Source organism: Natator depressus, chromosome 18 (genome assembly GCF_965152275.1).
Source record: "Natator depressus isolate rNatDep1 chromosome 18, rNatDep2.hap1, whole genome shotgun sequence".
Taxonomy (NCBI): domain Eukaryota; kingdom Metazoa; phylum Chordata; order Testudines; family Cheloniidae; genus Natator; species Natator depressus.
In genome coordinates, this window is record NC_134251.1 from 11,108,391 (window position 1) to 11,123,254 (window position 14,864).

Genomic DNA, 14,864 nt, shown 5'->3' on the forward strand with positions numbered 1-14,864 from the left:
ACACGCAGGTGCAAAGTTAAGGCTTGGCTACACTTGCAGATGGAGAGCGCTTTGAGTTAAACCAGCCTTCGGTGAGCGCAGTAGGGAAAGCGCTGCAGTGTGTTCCCACTGGCAGCTGCAAGCACACTGGCGTGGCCGCATTTGGAGCACTTGCAGCGGCATCGGGAGTGGTGCATTATGGGCAGCTATCCCACAGAGCCCCTCTTCCCATTCTGGTGCTGTGGCTTGTGGGAAGGGGGCGGGGCATTCTGGGTCCTGTCCCAATGCCCCACGATGCATTGCTTCACATCCCAGCAATCCCTGTGATTCTGTCCACATTTGGTGCCATCTTTCAACGTTTTTTGTACTGCGCGCTCTGTCTTCTCTTTCGGTCTGCAGGAATGGATCCTGAACTTGTGAGGAAAACGCTGATGGGTTGACAAATTGCAGTCGAGTTACTCCTTAAGCTACAAACTGACAGTGAGGACTCCGACGACGATATTGACTCGAGTAACCCCTACGACACAAGATTGCTTGTGGCATTCATGGACATGTTCACCACAGTGGAACGCCACTTTGGGGCTCGGGAAACAAGCAGTGAGTGGTGGGATCATCGTCATGCAAGTCTGGGATGACGAGCAGTGGCTGCAAAACTTTCGCATGAGGAAAGCTACTTTCATGGGGCTGTGTGCTGAGCTCACCCCCACCCTGCGGCGCAAGGACATGAGATTGAGAGCTGCCCTGAGGGTGGAGAAGCAGGTGGCTATTGCAATCTGGAAGCTGGCAACTCCAGACAGCTACCGATCGGTCGCTAACCAGTTTGGAGTGGGAAAGTAGACCGTTGGAATCGTGTTGATGCAAGTTTGCAGGGCCGTTAATCGCATCCTGCTCAGAAGAACCATGACTCTGGGCAACGTGCGTGACATTGTGGCTGGCTTTGCACAAATGGGTTTCCCTAACTGGGGAGGGGCAATAGATGGGACGCATATTCCAATTCTGGCACCAGACCACCTAGCTTCCGAGTACATAAATCGGAAGGGGTATTTCTCTATAGTTCTCCAGGCACTTGTGGATCATCATGGGCGTTTCATGGACATTAACACAGGCTAGTCCAGAAAGGTGCATGACGCATGCATCTTTCAGAACACTGGCCTGTTCAGGAAGCTGCAAGCCGGGACTTTCTTCCCAGACCAGAAGATCACTGTAGGGGAAGTTGAAATGCCCATTGTGATCCTTGGAGACCCCGCTTCCCCTTTAATGTCGTGGCTCATGAAACCCTACACAGGGAGCCTTGACAGCATCAAGGAGCGGTTCAAACAGGCTGAATCGGTGCAGAATGACTGTTGAGTGTGCTTTTGGCCATTTAAAGGGCCGCTGGTGCTGTCTGTATGGGAAGCTGGACCTGGATGATGACAACATCCTCGCAGTTATAGCCACGTGCTCTACCCTCCATAACATTTGTGAAGGGAAGGGTGAAAGCTTCACTCAGGCATGGACCTCAGAGTTTCAACACCTGGAGGCTGAATTTCAACAGCCAGAGACCAGGCCTATTAGAGGGGCCCGGCGCGGGGCTGTAAGGATTAGGGATGCCTTTGAGGGAGCAATTCGATGCTGAAAGCCACCAGTAATGTTTGGTGCCCTGCACGGGAGTGAAGTGCAGTGGTTCCAATGCTAGTAGGCATCTGTGTTTGCTACGTATGATGCACTGACTTGCAGTGCCTGTTGCTTTCCTGGGCTACGGTATCTTTTACTTAATGCAATAAAGAATGTTTTCAAAGTAAAAAAAATCATTTATTGAAAAGAAACAGAACTGCTGGGGAAACAGAAAGGGCATGACACATCGGTGCTGTGTGGGAGGGGGGAAGGGGGCAGGGTGGGGAATGGGACAATCACAGATTTGCGTAAGTCCTGTTATCATATTCAGCTTTCCTGGCTGGAGTGCCGCGCAATGAGTGCTGCACTTCAGGATGGCTATGCTGCATGGTGATGGGGGTTGAGGGCAGTGGGTAAGGGTTGTAGTTTGCAGGGCTGGGTGGTGAAGCTACAGGTGTTGGAGGCAGCTGGTGGCAATAAGAAACCAGATGTTGGGGGAAGTGGGCTGGCGGTGACATGGGAAAGAGTTTTCGGACAAGGGCTGCGGGGGGACGGGGAGGCAGGTGCTACGAGCACCTGCATCGAGTCCACTTGGTGCTCCATAATGCTTATGAGCCACTCCATGCTTTGGTGCCGGTGATCCGCATTCTGCTGGCGGAGCCTCCTTTCAGTCTCCCACCACTCCTGTACTTTTTGATTTTCAGTAAGGGACTGCTGCATGACTTCATGCAGCAGGTCCTCTTTGGTTCTTCGCTGCCGCTCCCTGATTCTTTGCAGTCTTTCGGCCATTGATAACAAGGACGGCTGCGATCTCAAGGTTGCATCTGTAAAGCCAAAATGCAACACTTAACAGAGGCAGCATTGTTCACCCCAGACAGAGCAATGATTCTGCCGTACTTAAAGACAAGCACAATGCACACAATAGCAGAAAGTGCCCGTCCCAAAGCGAGCGCACATAACCCACAGGAGCCCCAAAATGATAAGTAAGCACAGGGGCAAGGGGGACTGATTGTTTCAGGGCTGTACTGTCCTCTGGGGTTGGTTCTGTGCCTTGGGGAGAGCCAACAGCTGCAGGGGGCCCCTATACTGAACACTGTCCCATTTTCCACAGGATGAGTTCGTCCTGAAAGAGATCTCGCTTCGGAGGGTGACCACGGAAGCAAGGGAGGGTCTTCTACTGCAATGTGGATTCTGCCCTGGCCCATATGCAGCTTGCCTGTGCGCAGCAATGGTCCCCCCGCCCCTCACAGCACAGTGGTGCAGACATGTTAGCCTGACTGGGACAAGGAGCACAGTAGCTCTGTCAAGGAACCTGCGCAAGTGGATTGCCCAGCTTCTGTATGAGACTTTTGAAGAGATCACTGGGGCGGATTACCGCGATGTGAGAGAGCACATCAACGCCCTATTCTGCATCTAGGCATGCGCCCAGCCCCAACCCTTCTCTCTGCAGCCCTCCTCGCCCCAAGAGCCTGCACCAAACAGCTACCTTCCCAAAGCAAAAGCCACTTACTGGGCACCTCCTCTGCTGTTTGTTCTTCCCGAAGCACCGTCCACTGCGACTGGCTACCTTCCTCCTGGCTTGAAAACAGCTCCTGGCTGCGTGCATCTAGGGATGCCGGGCCATCCTCTGGCTCTGGCCCCACCTCCTCTTCAGCACCCTCTCTCCTGCTTTCCTCCTCCTGTTTTGTTGAACTCTGCGCTGCTACAGCTTCTGAAGTGTCCATGGTGGTCTTCAGAGTGGAGGTGGGGTCACCCCAAGTATCACGTCCAGCTCTTTGTAGAAACGGCAGGTCGCGGGGGGAAGCACCGGAGTGGCTGTTTGCCTCCCACGCTTTGTGGTAGACATTCCGCAGCTCCTTCACTTTAACCCTGCACTGCAGAGTGTCCCGGTCATGGCCCCTTTCCATCATGGCCCTTGATATCTGCCCGAAGGTATTGTAATTCCTACGGCTGGAGCGCAGCTGGGACTGGACAGCTTCCTCCTCCCAAACACTGATGAGGTCCAGCACCTCGCCATTGCTCCATACTGGGGATCGCCTGGCGCGTGGAGGCACGGGCACCTGGAAAGATTCGCTGAGAGCACACCACGCCTAGCTGAGCAAACAGGAAGGGGAATTTCAAAATTTCCAGAGAATTTAAAGGGCGGGTCTGACGGTTGGTCACCTGAGGGCAGGGCAGCAGAGTTCAAAGTGATGACCAGAGTGGCTAGCACAGGCATTGTGGGACACTTCTGGAGGCCGATCAGAACGCATTAATAGCCCAGGGCCCCCACACTGGCACCGCGGCACTCCAGCGGGGTTGCAGCAAGCTTTATGCTTCTTGTGGAGGCGGATTACCAGGGACGCTCCAGCCACGGAGTCTGGGTGCTCTACGTGCCTTGCCAGTGTGGACACCTCAGGAGTTAGGGTGCCCGGGGCTGATTTAATGCGCTCTGACTGGCAAATGTAGGCAAGGCCTTACTTAAATGTGTAAGGATTTTCAGGTGGAAAGCTTTGTTAATTACCAATGCTATTAGCGCAGTGCCAAGGTAAATATTTTGGCAGAAGTATGAGTGAGAAAATAATTGAGAAAAGAGGCATCATTCTTAAACACTGACAAATGGAAACAAGGGAGCATTCTATCAAAGGAGACAGTTTAAAATACCATCTCGTGGGAGTGTTGCCAATGACTTCTGTGAGTCCAAAAAGAAAAGGAGGACTTGTGGCACCTTAGAGACTAACAAATTTATTTGAGCATAAGCTTTCGTGAGCTACAGCTCACTTCATCGGATCAGACCCAAAGGATGTACGTCTGACTCTTACTCACATTAGTCTCAATGGCTTGCAAGGAGCCTCTTGCTGGAGATAAGGGCTATGCTATGTGCAGGCTGCAGAATCGGGTCCTAACACAATATTCAGTGAACACGGCCTTATTACATTTGCAGGTCAAGGATTCTTGTGGCTACAATGATACTCAAGGAAGGTATTTGCAGCTGAAGATCATTCACCAAATTTCTCTGTTGCCATCCCCCTTCCCAGTTTTACCAGGGGAGAGCTTCCAACCTGAGGCCCTTGGAGGATCACACTTGCTGTAATATCACACAGGGAGGGAAGTGGCAGCTTGTACAGTCAGTACCCAAACGATTTAGCACAGTATAGGTGAAACCCAGCATCTTAAACCTCTGCTGGAAATCAGTTGGGAGCCAGGGCAGATCAGGGGCAGTGGAGTATTGAGATCATACCAGGAAACACCACTTAGGCCTGGTCTACACTAGAAAATTAAGTCGGCTTAACTATATTGCTCAAGGGTGTGAAAAATCCACACCCCTGAGCAGCATAGTTAAGCTGACCTAGCCACCCCCCCTCATCTAGACAGCGTGTCTACACTTCTGTCAACCTAGCTACTGCCTCTCAGGGTGGTGGAATAATTATAGCCATAGGAAAACCCCACCTGCTGGTGTAGGTAGCAGCTAGGCTGCAGCATTTCAAATGTAGACAAGCCCTTAGCAAGTAAAGGCCAGATTTTTAAGGTGTTTAGTGGCCTAATGATGTAGATAGGCACATCATGTGATGTTCAAAAGCAGGGTCTGCTTAGCTGCTTCTTTAGGTACCTAGATACCTTAAAAAAATCTGACCCCCCCCAGTGGCTGCATTTTGTACTAACTGCGGTTTCCAAACGATTTGAAGTTGCCACTCCCTGTAGAATAGTCTCATTGACATCAATTGGGCTAGGTCAGTTTGCTCGGTCAATCATTCCAGGAACATCATTCCACAGTATTTACTGTAGCAGGTGTATGGAGATGTTGCATTTATTCTGAATTTTCAACTTTCTCCAGTTTGTTTAAATTCAGCCAGTTGTTCAAATCACCTGCTGTACATTAAATATTTTCAGGTCAACTTTGCTAACGTGATCTGCAGAGTGCTGTCAATTCTCCAATTTCACCCCAGAATGGGTGTCCATTATGGTCAGACTTCACCATAGCAGATGTGTTTATTTTTCTTATTTTATTTCACCACAGTTCCAACATTTGTTTATTCTTACTATGTCATGCTAGCTGTTGTTCGGGATCTCATAAAAATTTACCTCCTCTTGAACTTGATTTAATGTTGTTTACATAGGGACGTTGCTATTTCTACATATTTTGATTCTGAATTGTCTAGCATAGGTCTTTAGCACTCAAATTACGCAATTTTTCATTGAACTTTTAAGACTTGATACTGCATCTCCTTTCACACCCAGAACTCCAACTTTGGTCACAGAAAGGGAAGGGGTTGGGTTGTGCAAGGAGTGCTGGGTTGGATCTTTATGGACGTGCAAAGACAGTTGAATGCTGCAGTCTTGGATATATAGCAATGTTCTTGAGAATTAAGAATTGCACAATACAAAAATCAGGGGTCATCACCCCATAAAATTAATAGGCAGCAAGTTTAATACAAACAAGAGGAAATACTTTGTCAAAATGCACAATTAAGTCATGAAACTCATTGCCATGGAATGTTGTGATGACAAAAAGTATAAATGGGTTTTAAAAAAAAAAACTAGACAAGTTTATGGAGGATAGGTCCATCAATGGCTATTAGCCAAGATAATCAGGGATGTAACCCCATGCTTGGAGTGACCCAAACCTCTGATTGCCAGAAGGCAGGAGGGGAACACACAGGTGTATCTCCGCAAAATTGCCCTGTTCTGTAAACTCCCCATGAAGCATTGGTACTAGCCCCTGCTGGAGACAGAATACTGGGCTAGATGGACCATCGCTCTGACCCAGTGTGGCTCTGCTTATGTAATAAATGTTTCCATTTGTTTCTCTCCCGTACATTTAACCTCTAAGAATTAAAACAAGAAGTCCTAGGTAGAATACAAAGATTTTCTTGTTGTGGACTTGGATTCAACAATCCCTTACACAGAGGGAAAATCCCAAAAGATTTCAACACTTGCAGTTTCAACTATAGCAGACATCCTCATAGTGAGGAGTCATTCTATTATAACAACGGGGGATGGGGGGGGGGAAGGGGAGGGGAATATCAACATCTCTAATAAAGTTCCATGCTCAATATCTGCAATCTAAAGAAAAAGAAAGTACAAAAACAGACCAGATTTTCTGATTTGAGCAGGGAAGGGGCTTTTGCCTCAATCAGCTGTGCTATTGAAAAGTAATAATTTAAGTGCAGTGTTTTGGGGGGTCATTAGTGACCAGCTATAGGAAGCTGATTCACCTTGGGCCATTAACTCCAACTGGTCATTTATCCCAAACAATAGCAAGATCATTATTACTATTACAAAGTATAATTTTGAAAAGAACCTTTTGGGCATTTCTCCATTTGTTTTCTCCCTGTATTAGATCAAATTCTACTCTTAGCCACCCTGGTATAATTCCTATGGAGTCAGTGGAGTTACTCCACGTATCCATTGGTGTTAATTAGGGAAGAATTTGGCCCTTCGTAGGATTTACCTGTTGGTCACTCCTATCATGAGGTTACGTTTTTCTCCAAGATTCCATTTTGTCTGATACTAAGTTCTCCTGTAAGTTACAAGCAAGCCATATCCAGGTGCCCAAAACCCCTGATTCAGGCCCCAGAAAATCATAAGATTGGCTTTAAGATCATGGGATTTAAAAATATTATTTGCTTTCTGGCTTCTGAGCCTCCCGGGTGCACATTTTCAACTTTTCCTCTGCAGCCATGAGAGCTATCTACTTACTTTTCTCCTAAATGAAAGCTGAGTGTCTCACATCATCACATGACTCCAGGAGCTGGGGCTTTAAGAAAAACATCCAATATTGTGAGACCTGTGATAATATATTGAGAATTGGCAATATCGAAGAAGATAGACACGGATCCAAATGAGAAACTTGCATTTGAATTCCCCCTAGTATGAGGCGCTGCCTCTGAATTAGGGACCAAGCTTTCTGAAGCAGTTCAGATTTGGTCCATTATGGGGAAAGATTTAGCAGCGTTGATCTGAACCCTGATCCAGTGGTTTTTGGTTTAGCCTCAGCTCTAAAGTGAGGATGGATGCATCAGGCATAAAGCAGTTCTATGCAAGTGAGCCTTGAGCTAGAATATAATTCAAAAGAGCGTATTTCCATTTTGTTAGTAGAGATTTTCTTCAGTATGAAGTTTTCTTTATGGAACTACTGAACTTTTCCCTCTGCCACCACATAAATTCCGCAACTCACCTTCCCTTCTTCTGATGACCACCATCCTTCTGTTCTCCACTCACTGGAGATCTGATCCAAGGCCCATTGCAGTCAATGGAAAGTCTCCCATTCACTTCAGTGGGCTGGGATCGGGTTCTATAATTAGTCTGCAAAAAATACCTAGATCTGACTCCGGTCAGAGCCAGCACTGACCGGAGAGGCCTGGCTGCAGTCACAGGTTGCACAAAATTATGGCACACATTCAATGAGAGTTACCCCTTCCCATCTTAATTTAGGCCTGAGACTATTTTTTGGAATGGGGGTGGGCAGTGGAGAACCTAGTTAACACCAAGGAAAAGGAATCTTCATGTTTGGTTTTAACTTTAATGTAAAAAGGGGGGTTGATTTAGCCCATACACCCTTTATATATAAGGCACATAGACCCACTGAATGTACCCAAATGGTCATCACAGTCTCTTCCCCACAATCTTTCTACTGACTTTATAGGCTGACCCTCAATGAGGCTGTTGCTATTTGGCCATCGGAAAGCAGCAAAGTTGCTTTGTATGTCTGAACGGTTGATATCCATTAGAGGGCCAATGTTTCTGTAGCTGGAAGCACACGGACATCAACAGAGATTCTGGCCCATTGTTTTCGTGGCTGACCTTAAGCATGACGTTATGTATATTTTATTTGCCTTTTATTGTATCCATTCATTCATTATTTTGATTTCAATGAAAATAAAAGCAGGCGTAAAAAGTGCCAGACCTTTCCATCTGAATCACGAGAGCTGGGGCTGAATTTAAAAATAAATGGCTGTTACAAAATATGGTCATTTACATAGAGTTGACTTAAGTAGGGAAGTCCTCTGATCCTATTTTTGGCCTGTCAACTAATAATCTTAGCTTATATATAGAGATTAAATTTCCCTAATATCAAGAAAGGAGAAGCTGTGTGATACATTTTTTTCTTTCTTTCTGAGCACAGTAACATCAAAACCAAAAACACTTCCTGAGTCAAACTGAAAAATGAGAAAGCTGACTGAGAACTCAGGGTGCTGTCAGGAAAGAGGCTGCTGGGCCTTCCATGAAAGACACCACCACCATGTTGCAGAATTACTATCCCGAGAGGTTGACTGAGAGATAGACAACCTCAGAAGAAAGATCATAGCATATCTGATGCTTTCGGTAACCCTCAGACTCCCCCTGACCAGACAGAGCCTCTGGAAAAGAGCAATCAATTTACATTTTGTGCTCTCTACTAGGACAGTTTCTGATGCCGCTTTATTTGTTGCATGCCACGATCCTACCTTGCCATCGCTTTTGATTTATACCCTTGCTGCAACTGGAGGAAATGCTGAGTCACCATCACAGTCAATGCTGTGAGCCGATCAACCATGATAATCAAACAACTGGGAAGAATGTTGAGGTGGGGGAGGGTGAGGGGAGAGCGAAGCTATCACATGAAGACTTCAGCCCACGCTGTAGGTGTCGCTTCCCTTTACACTCCTCCAGCCCTGGCCTCGCCTACGACCCGACACACAACCTCATGCCTATACAGGAGCCTTCTCCAGGGCAGCTCCTTATTTCTGGTACAACCCGCCTGTCTCCATCTTGTTTAAAACTGAAACAATTGTTGTGTTTTATTTTTTATGATGCCAGTGGAAATGAGCCCTACGGCACCAGGGCTGACTTAGGTCCTCCTCAAGCTCACACTGCTTTGAAGTCCTATAGCACGCACATGCATCAGTAGGGCTGCGACGCTGTCCTGACCGCAAAGCTCAGGGAGACCACTGGAAAGCCACCGGTGACAAGAAAGGCCTTGCAAAAGGCAGGAAATAAAAGACACACTTTCCTTTGGCTGGCAAGTTTCTAAGTGCACGATATTTTAATATGAGGTGGCCTAGGAGGTTCACTAGCATTTCCAGGAAGCTACTCCTGCATCCACAGGTGCTGATTTTCATTTTTCTGGGTGGGTGCTCCACCCCCACTCCACCCCTTCCCCACCCTCGTTCCACCTCTTCCTCCCCAGAGGCCCTGCCTTCACCCCACCTCTTCCTGCCCCTGCTCTGCTCCCTCCCCTGAATGCTTCCTGCCCGTTGCTGAACGACAGATCGGTGGGTGCTGAGCACCCCCAATTTTTTTCCCATGGGTGCTCCAGCCCCTGAGCACTCACGGAGTCGGCGCCTGTGCCTGGATCCATCTGGAGCTAGAGTCAGGGCCATCCATTCAGAGCCTGTTCAATCTCTTTCAGTTAAGTCAGAGAGAACCTGCTCCTAGGGTCTATCCTGCTCAAGGAATAATCTGATTCTGGATCTAGCCTAGAACTTGGGATACATGGGGTCAGTTCCCTGGTTCAGCAATCTTCCTGGGTGACCTGGAGCAAATAATTTAAGCTGACTTGGTCCCCCCATCTATAAAAACAGGGATACTACTTCCCAACCCCACAGGGCTGTTATGAAGACAAACACATCAGTGACTCTAAGGTGCTCAGATACCATGGAGACAGACACCATGTAAGTACCTAGATAGATATTCTTGGTATAACAGACCAGCAGGTCCCTTCCGATTAGGGAAAGTGAAAGCCTGTTCTAGGTATGTGCCCAGTACAGGAATAAAAGCTGGTTTGCATCTGTGAGTCAAAGCAATTCTACTGCTGATTCATGAACACCAGTTCAGGACTAATATGGTCCATCAAATGTACTTTAGTCTACAGGACCTGATGTCAGTCCCTATATGGTTATCATACACAGAGTTGGTAGTGTACCTATTATTAAGGCTTCCCAATGCTTCCCCAATCTTGTTTTCAGGTGCTTATAACTTTGCCAAACTTTAACTGTTTGGCCTGAAATTTTCTATGCTGTCTGCCTTAGAGTGATTCTTTCCTGGAAATTTCAGCCCAAAGCGTTCAGCTGTTTCTGAGAATGTGGACGAGGATAAGATAAACCATAACTGTTTGGCCAGTGTTCAATTTTTCAACAGCTCCAGCACTCACATGCTTTGAAGCAAGGCCTTGAAATTTGACAGCAGGGTGGTCCTTGTGTCAGGGACGTGTCTTTTACCGTCCCTGTGAAAATCTGTCCAAGTCACAAACCTTTGAAAAATTGCAGGTTGCACGCGTGCAGTTGCGAAATCGCTGAAGACTCCATCCTGACTCAGCATGCTCCATCCTCTTGCTGCTCAGTGTGTGAGTGGACTGCACCTGCGCCGTCCCTACACGTCTCCGAACATTTGAGCGCTTGACTTTGCAAGTTTAATAAAGTTCTTTTAACATTGTTTTTTGCATGTAATATATGTACAGCTCTAGCTCAGAGGTGGGCAAACTACGGCCCGCGGGCCACATCCGGCCCGCGGGACCGTCCTGCCCGGGCCTTGAGCTCCCCGCCCCTCCCCTGCTGTCCCGCCGCCCCCACAGCCTCAGCTCGCTGTGCCACCAGTGCTCTGGATGGCGGGGCCGCGAGCTTCTGCCAGGCAGCGTGGCTGGCTTCGGGCGGCGTAGCTGCCAGTCCTGGTGCTCTGAGTGGCATGGTAAGGGGGCAAATGTGTGTGGGAGGGGTGGGGGGAATTGGATAAGGGGCAGGGAGTCCCAGGGGACAGGGGACGATTGGATGGAGCAGAGGTTCTGGGGGGCCAGTCAGGGGATGGGGAACAGGGGGAGTTGGATGGGTGGGGAGTCCCAGGGGGGCCTGTCAGGGAGCGGGGGAGTGGATAGGGATCGGGGCAGTCAGGAGACAGGAAGCAGAGAGTGTTGGATAGGGGGTGGGGTGGCAGGGGGGGCAGTTAGGGGAGGGGGTTCCCGGGAGGGGGCGGTCAGGGGACAAGGAACAGGGGGGTTGGATGGGTGGGGAGTTCTGAGGGGGAGCAGATAGGGGGCGGGGGCCAGGCTGTTTGGAGAGACACAGCCTTCCCTACCTGGCTCTCCATACAGTTTCAGAACCCTGATGTGGCCCTCAGGCCAAAAAGTTTGCCCACCCCTGCTCTAGCTTGTTAAATAAAACTGAAATCCATCTCCAGCTGCTTTAATATAAACCTTCCAAGTCTGTTCTAGATTTCATTCTCAATCATTGGAGGATGTTGCTCTTCCATTAGGAACCAGAATCAAGCTGGTAGGCAAACACAGGACCTCAAAGACATTACACAGGAGAGCTTAAGTAAGCAAGTTCTGGGAAAGCTGACAGCATGAAAGAGAGATTCTGCCCAGGGCCAGGGTGAGAGGTGAATGGGTCTGTGGCAGAGCCCTCAGTATATTGTCCCTGTAATTTAACTAAGACCTAGGGCCAGATACTCTGCTGGAGTAAAAAGAAAAGGAGGACTTGTGGCACCTTAGAGACTAACGAATTTATTTGAGCATGAGCTTTCGTGAGCTACAGCTCACTTCATCGGATGCATGCAGTGGAAAATACAGTGGGGAGATTTATATACACAGAGAACATAAAACAATGGGTGTTACCATGTATACTGTAACGAGAGCGATCAGGTAAGGTGAGCTATTACCAGCAGGAGAGAGGTAGGGGGGGGGCAGGAATAAAGACTGGGAGTGGATAGGTCATTACACAAAGTAAAACTATTGCCCCATGTTTATTCCCCCCGTGCTGTTCCTCAGACGTTCGTCAACTGCTGGAAATGGCCCACCCTGATTATCACTACAAAAGCTCCCCCCCCCCACCCCGCTCTCCTGCTGGTAATAGCTCACCTTTCCTGATCACTCTCCTTACAGTGTGTATGTAACACCCATTGTTTTCATGTTGTCTGTGTATATAAATCTCCCCACTGTATTTTCCACTGCATGCATCCGATGAAGTGAGCTGTAGCTCACAAAAACTTATGCTCAAATAAATGTGTTACACTCTAAGGTGCCACAAGTCCTCCTTTTCTTTTTGCGGACACAGACTAACACGGCTGCTACTCTGAAATCTGCTGGAGTAAATTCATACAGCTTCATTGAAATCATTCTAATTGACACCAGCAAGTATTTAACTGCTAAAACTCACCTGTCAGTTAATCGGCAGTTTCAGAATATACCAAGCTGGCGTTTCAGGATGAAGCACCCTGTGCACAGACACAGAATTACCCTGGCAATGTCAATTAGCTACTGTTTGGGCAGCACCTTGACGACGTTAAGTGCTAACAAAGTGTTATTATTTGTTGCAAATGAAGCAGGCTCCAGCTGCTAACATGCCTGGGAAGTAAAACAGGGAAATTGAGAAAGCACCAAGAGTTCCCATTCTGTTTCCATTCAGAATCGAATATATTTTGGGGAAGGACAGTCTCGTGGCTAAAGCACAGGACTAGGAGTCAAGAGTTCTGAGGGTTCTTCCTAACTCTGACACACACTTGCTATGTAACCTTGGGCAAGTCACTTCTCCTCTCTGGACGGGAGTTCCTCAGCAGCAGGCAGACCTCTGTGATCTGAACAGCTGCTCTTTCTTGAATGGTTCCTAATTCATGGTTATCTGCTTTACCTGAAACCAAGCAACTGATGTGTTCTTGGCTCTCAGTTTAAGAGCAGCAGCCCTAGGTCCTTGCCAAAGCCTCTTCAAAAAGCTTCATACGCAACCAAGCTGATCCCATATGTTGCCACCGGTCTGTTTCAGCAGACTGCTGTGAGGGGATCCAACCCTTAAATCGCCCTTTTAAGCACCCCAGAGTCTAAACGCAGTCCAGGCACTGCCGCTGTCTCAGGGCCTCTAGACATGCTGTTGGACTGCAGATCTATTTGCTACCTCCTCCTAAGAGCTTAGATTACACAGCCCAGCCCTTGGAACCAGTGTGAACTCCCCTCCCACACAGTAGCTTAAACATATCCTCTTCCAGAACTCCACACAAAGATGTGAGCCTTCTGGCTCACCCATTCAAAGGAGACATGACAGATACAGTATGGTCACACGGTGGAAGGCTGGAGGTAGTGTGGGTTCTTGCAGTTTAGTGAGGGAAAATGAAGGCAATCAAGGTCATGGAGAGATTGCTGTGGGGGAATAGAGAGGAACATAGTTTCTAGAGAGGGATTTATATGCTGGGATAGTAATACTGACAGGGGTGTGGTGACACTTCCAGCTCCTCAGATGCAAGGAGGTATAGACATGCAAAGTATTGTCATATGAAATAGATAAATGAGATTGTATTTCAGGGCCATATGTTTCTTCTGCTTCTGGGTCTATGGCTGATCCAAATCAGACCTGAGAAAGTTACCTTTTGTCAGACAGGCTAAGCTTCTTCGGTGCCCAAACACTGAGAATCTGGACACAGAAAACTCTAGGAGCTGATTCTCCTCCCTCACAATCAGGAGTAGTTACTTAAATTACACCAGGATGAGTGGAGAATCAGGCCCCTAAGCCTTCTGATGAAGTAAAGCAGCATCCACCATTAGCTAGGAAATGGGCTGAATGGAGGGTTTCAGTGGCGGGTTTCTCCCACGCTTTCAGATGTTCTACAATTCAAAAGCGAAGATTGGTGTTCTGGCCACGAGACTGCGACAGAGTCTCAAGAGATGAAAGCTGCCCCCCAAATCAAAGTTGGTAAATCATTCCAAAAGCAAGCCCTGGCTAGAGGTAGGGGTTGGTAGGGCTGAGTGAAATGCATCAAAGGGGCTCTGCGTGGCTGTGACAGTCATTTCCTGACATGCTGAATACTACATAACATAAGTAGCCCAGTGCTGCACACTCATTCTTGGTGCTACTAGGAGGAATGTATTGCTGACGGGAAAGCTTAATGATGAAACAACTCTCAAAATATCTTACAATAATCCTGGAGGCAGACAGCAGGCAAAAGCAGACAGAGTAAATCTGCTGGCAGTGTCGATTGCTACCTCGGAGGAACAGAATGGAGTTTAGCCCTTAACTGCTGAACATCGGCTCTGTACTGACTCCAACGAAAAAAACATCATTTACCACACCCTGCTCATCCATTTAAGCACATCTGGGTTTCCCATGCTATGGGGAATAAACTGTGGCCACATACATATAGACAACCCAGGGTGGTACCCTAGACCTTCATCGCCGAAGCAATGGGCCTAAAGGAGTCCTACGAATTGTACTAAAGGAGAACTCCCTCAGCTGGCTATTACATTTGCTGCAGCCAGCCAGCAGCACACGTAGCCATACTCACACACACTAAGCCAATGTATTTCACGCAGTATAAAAGGGAAGTTAAAGGCAAAGGAAGTCCATGCTGGATTT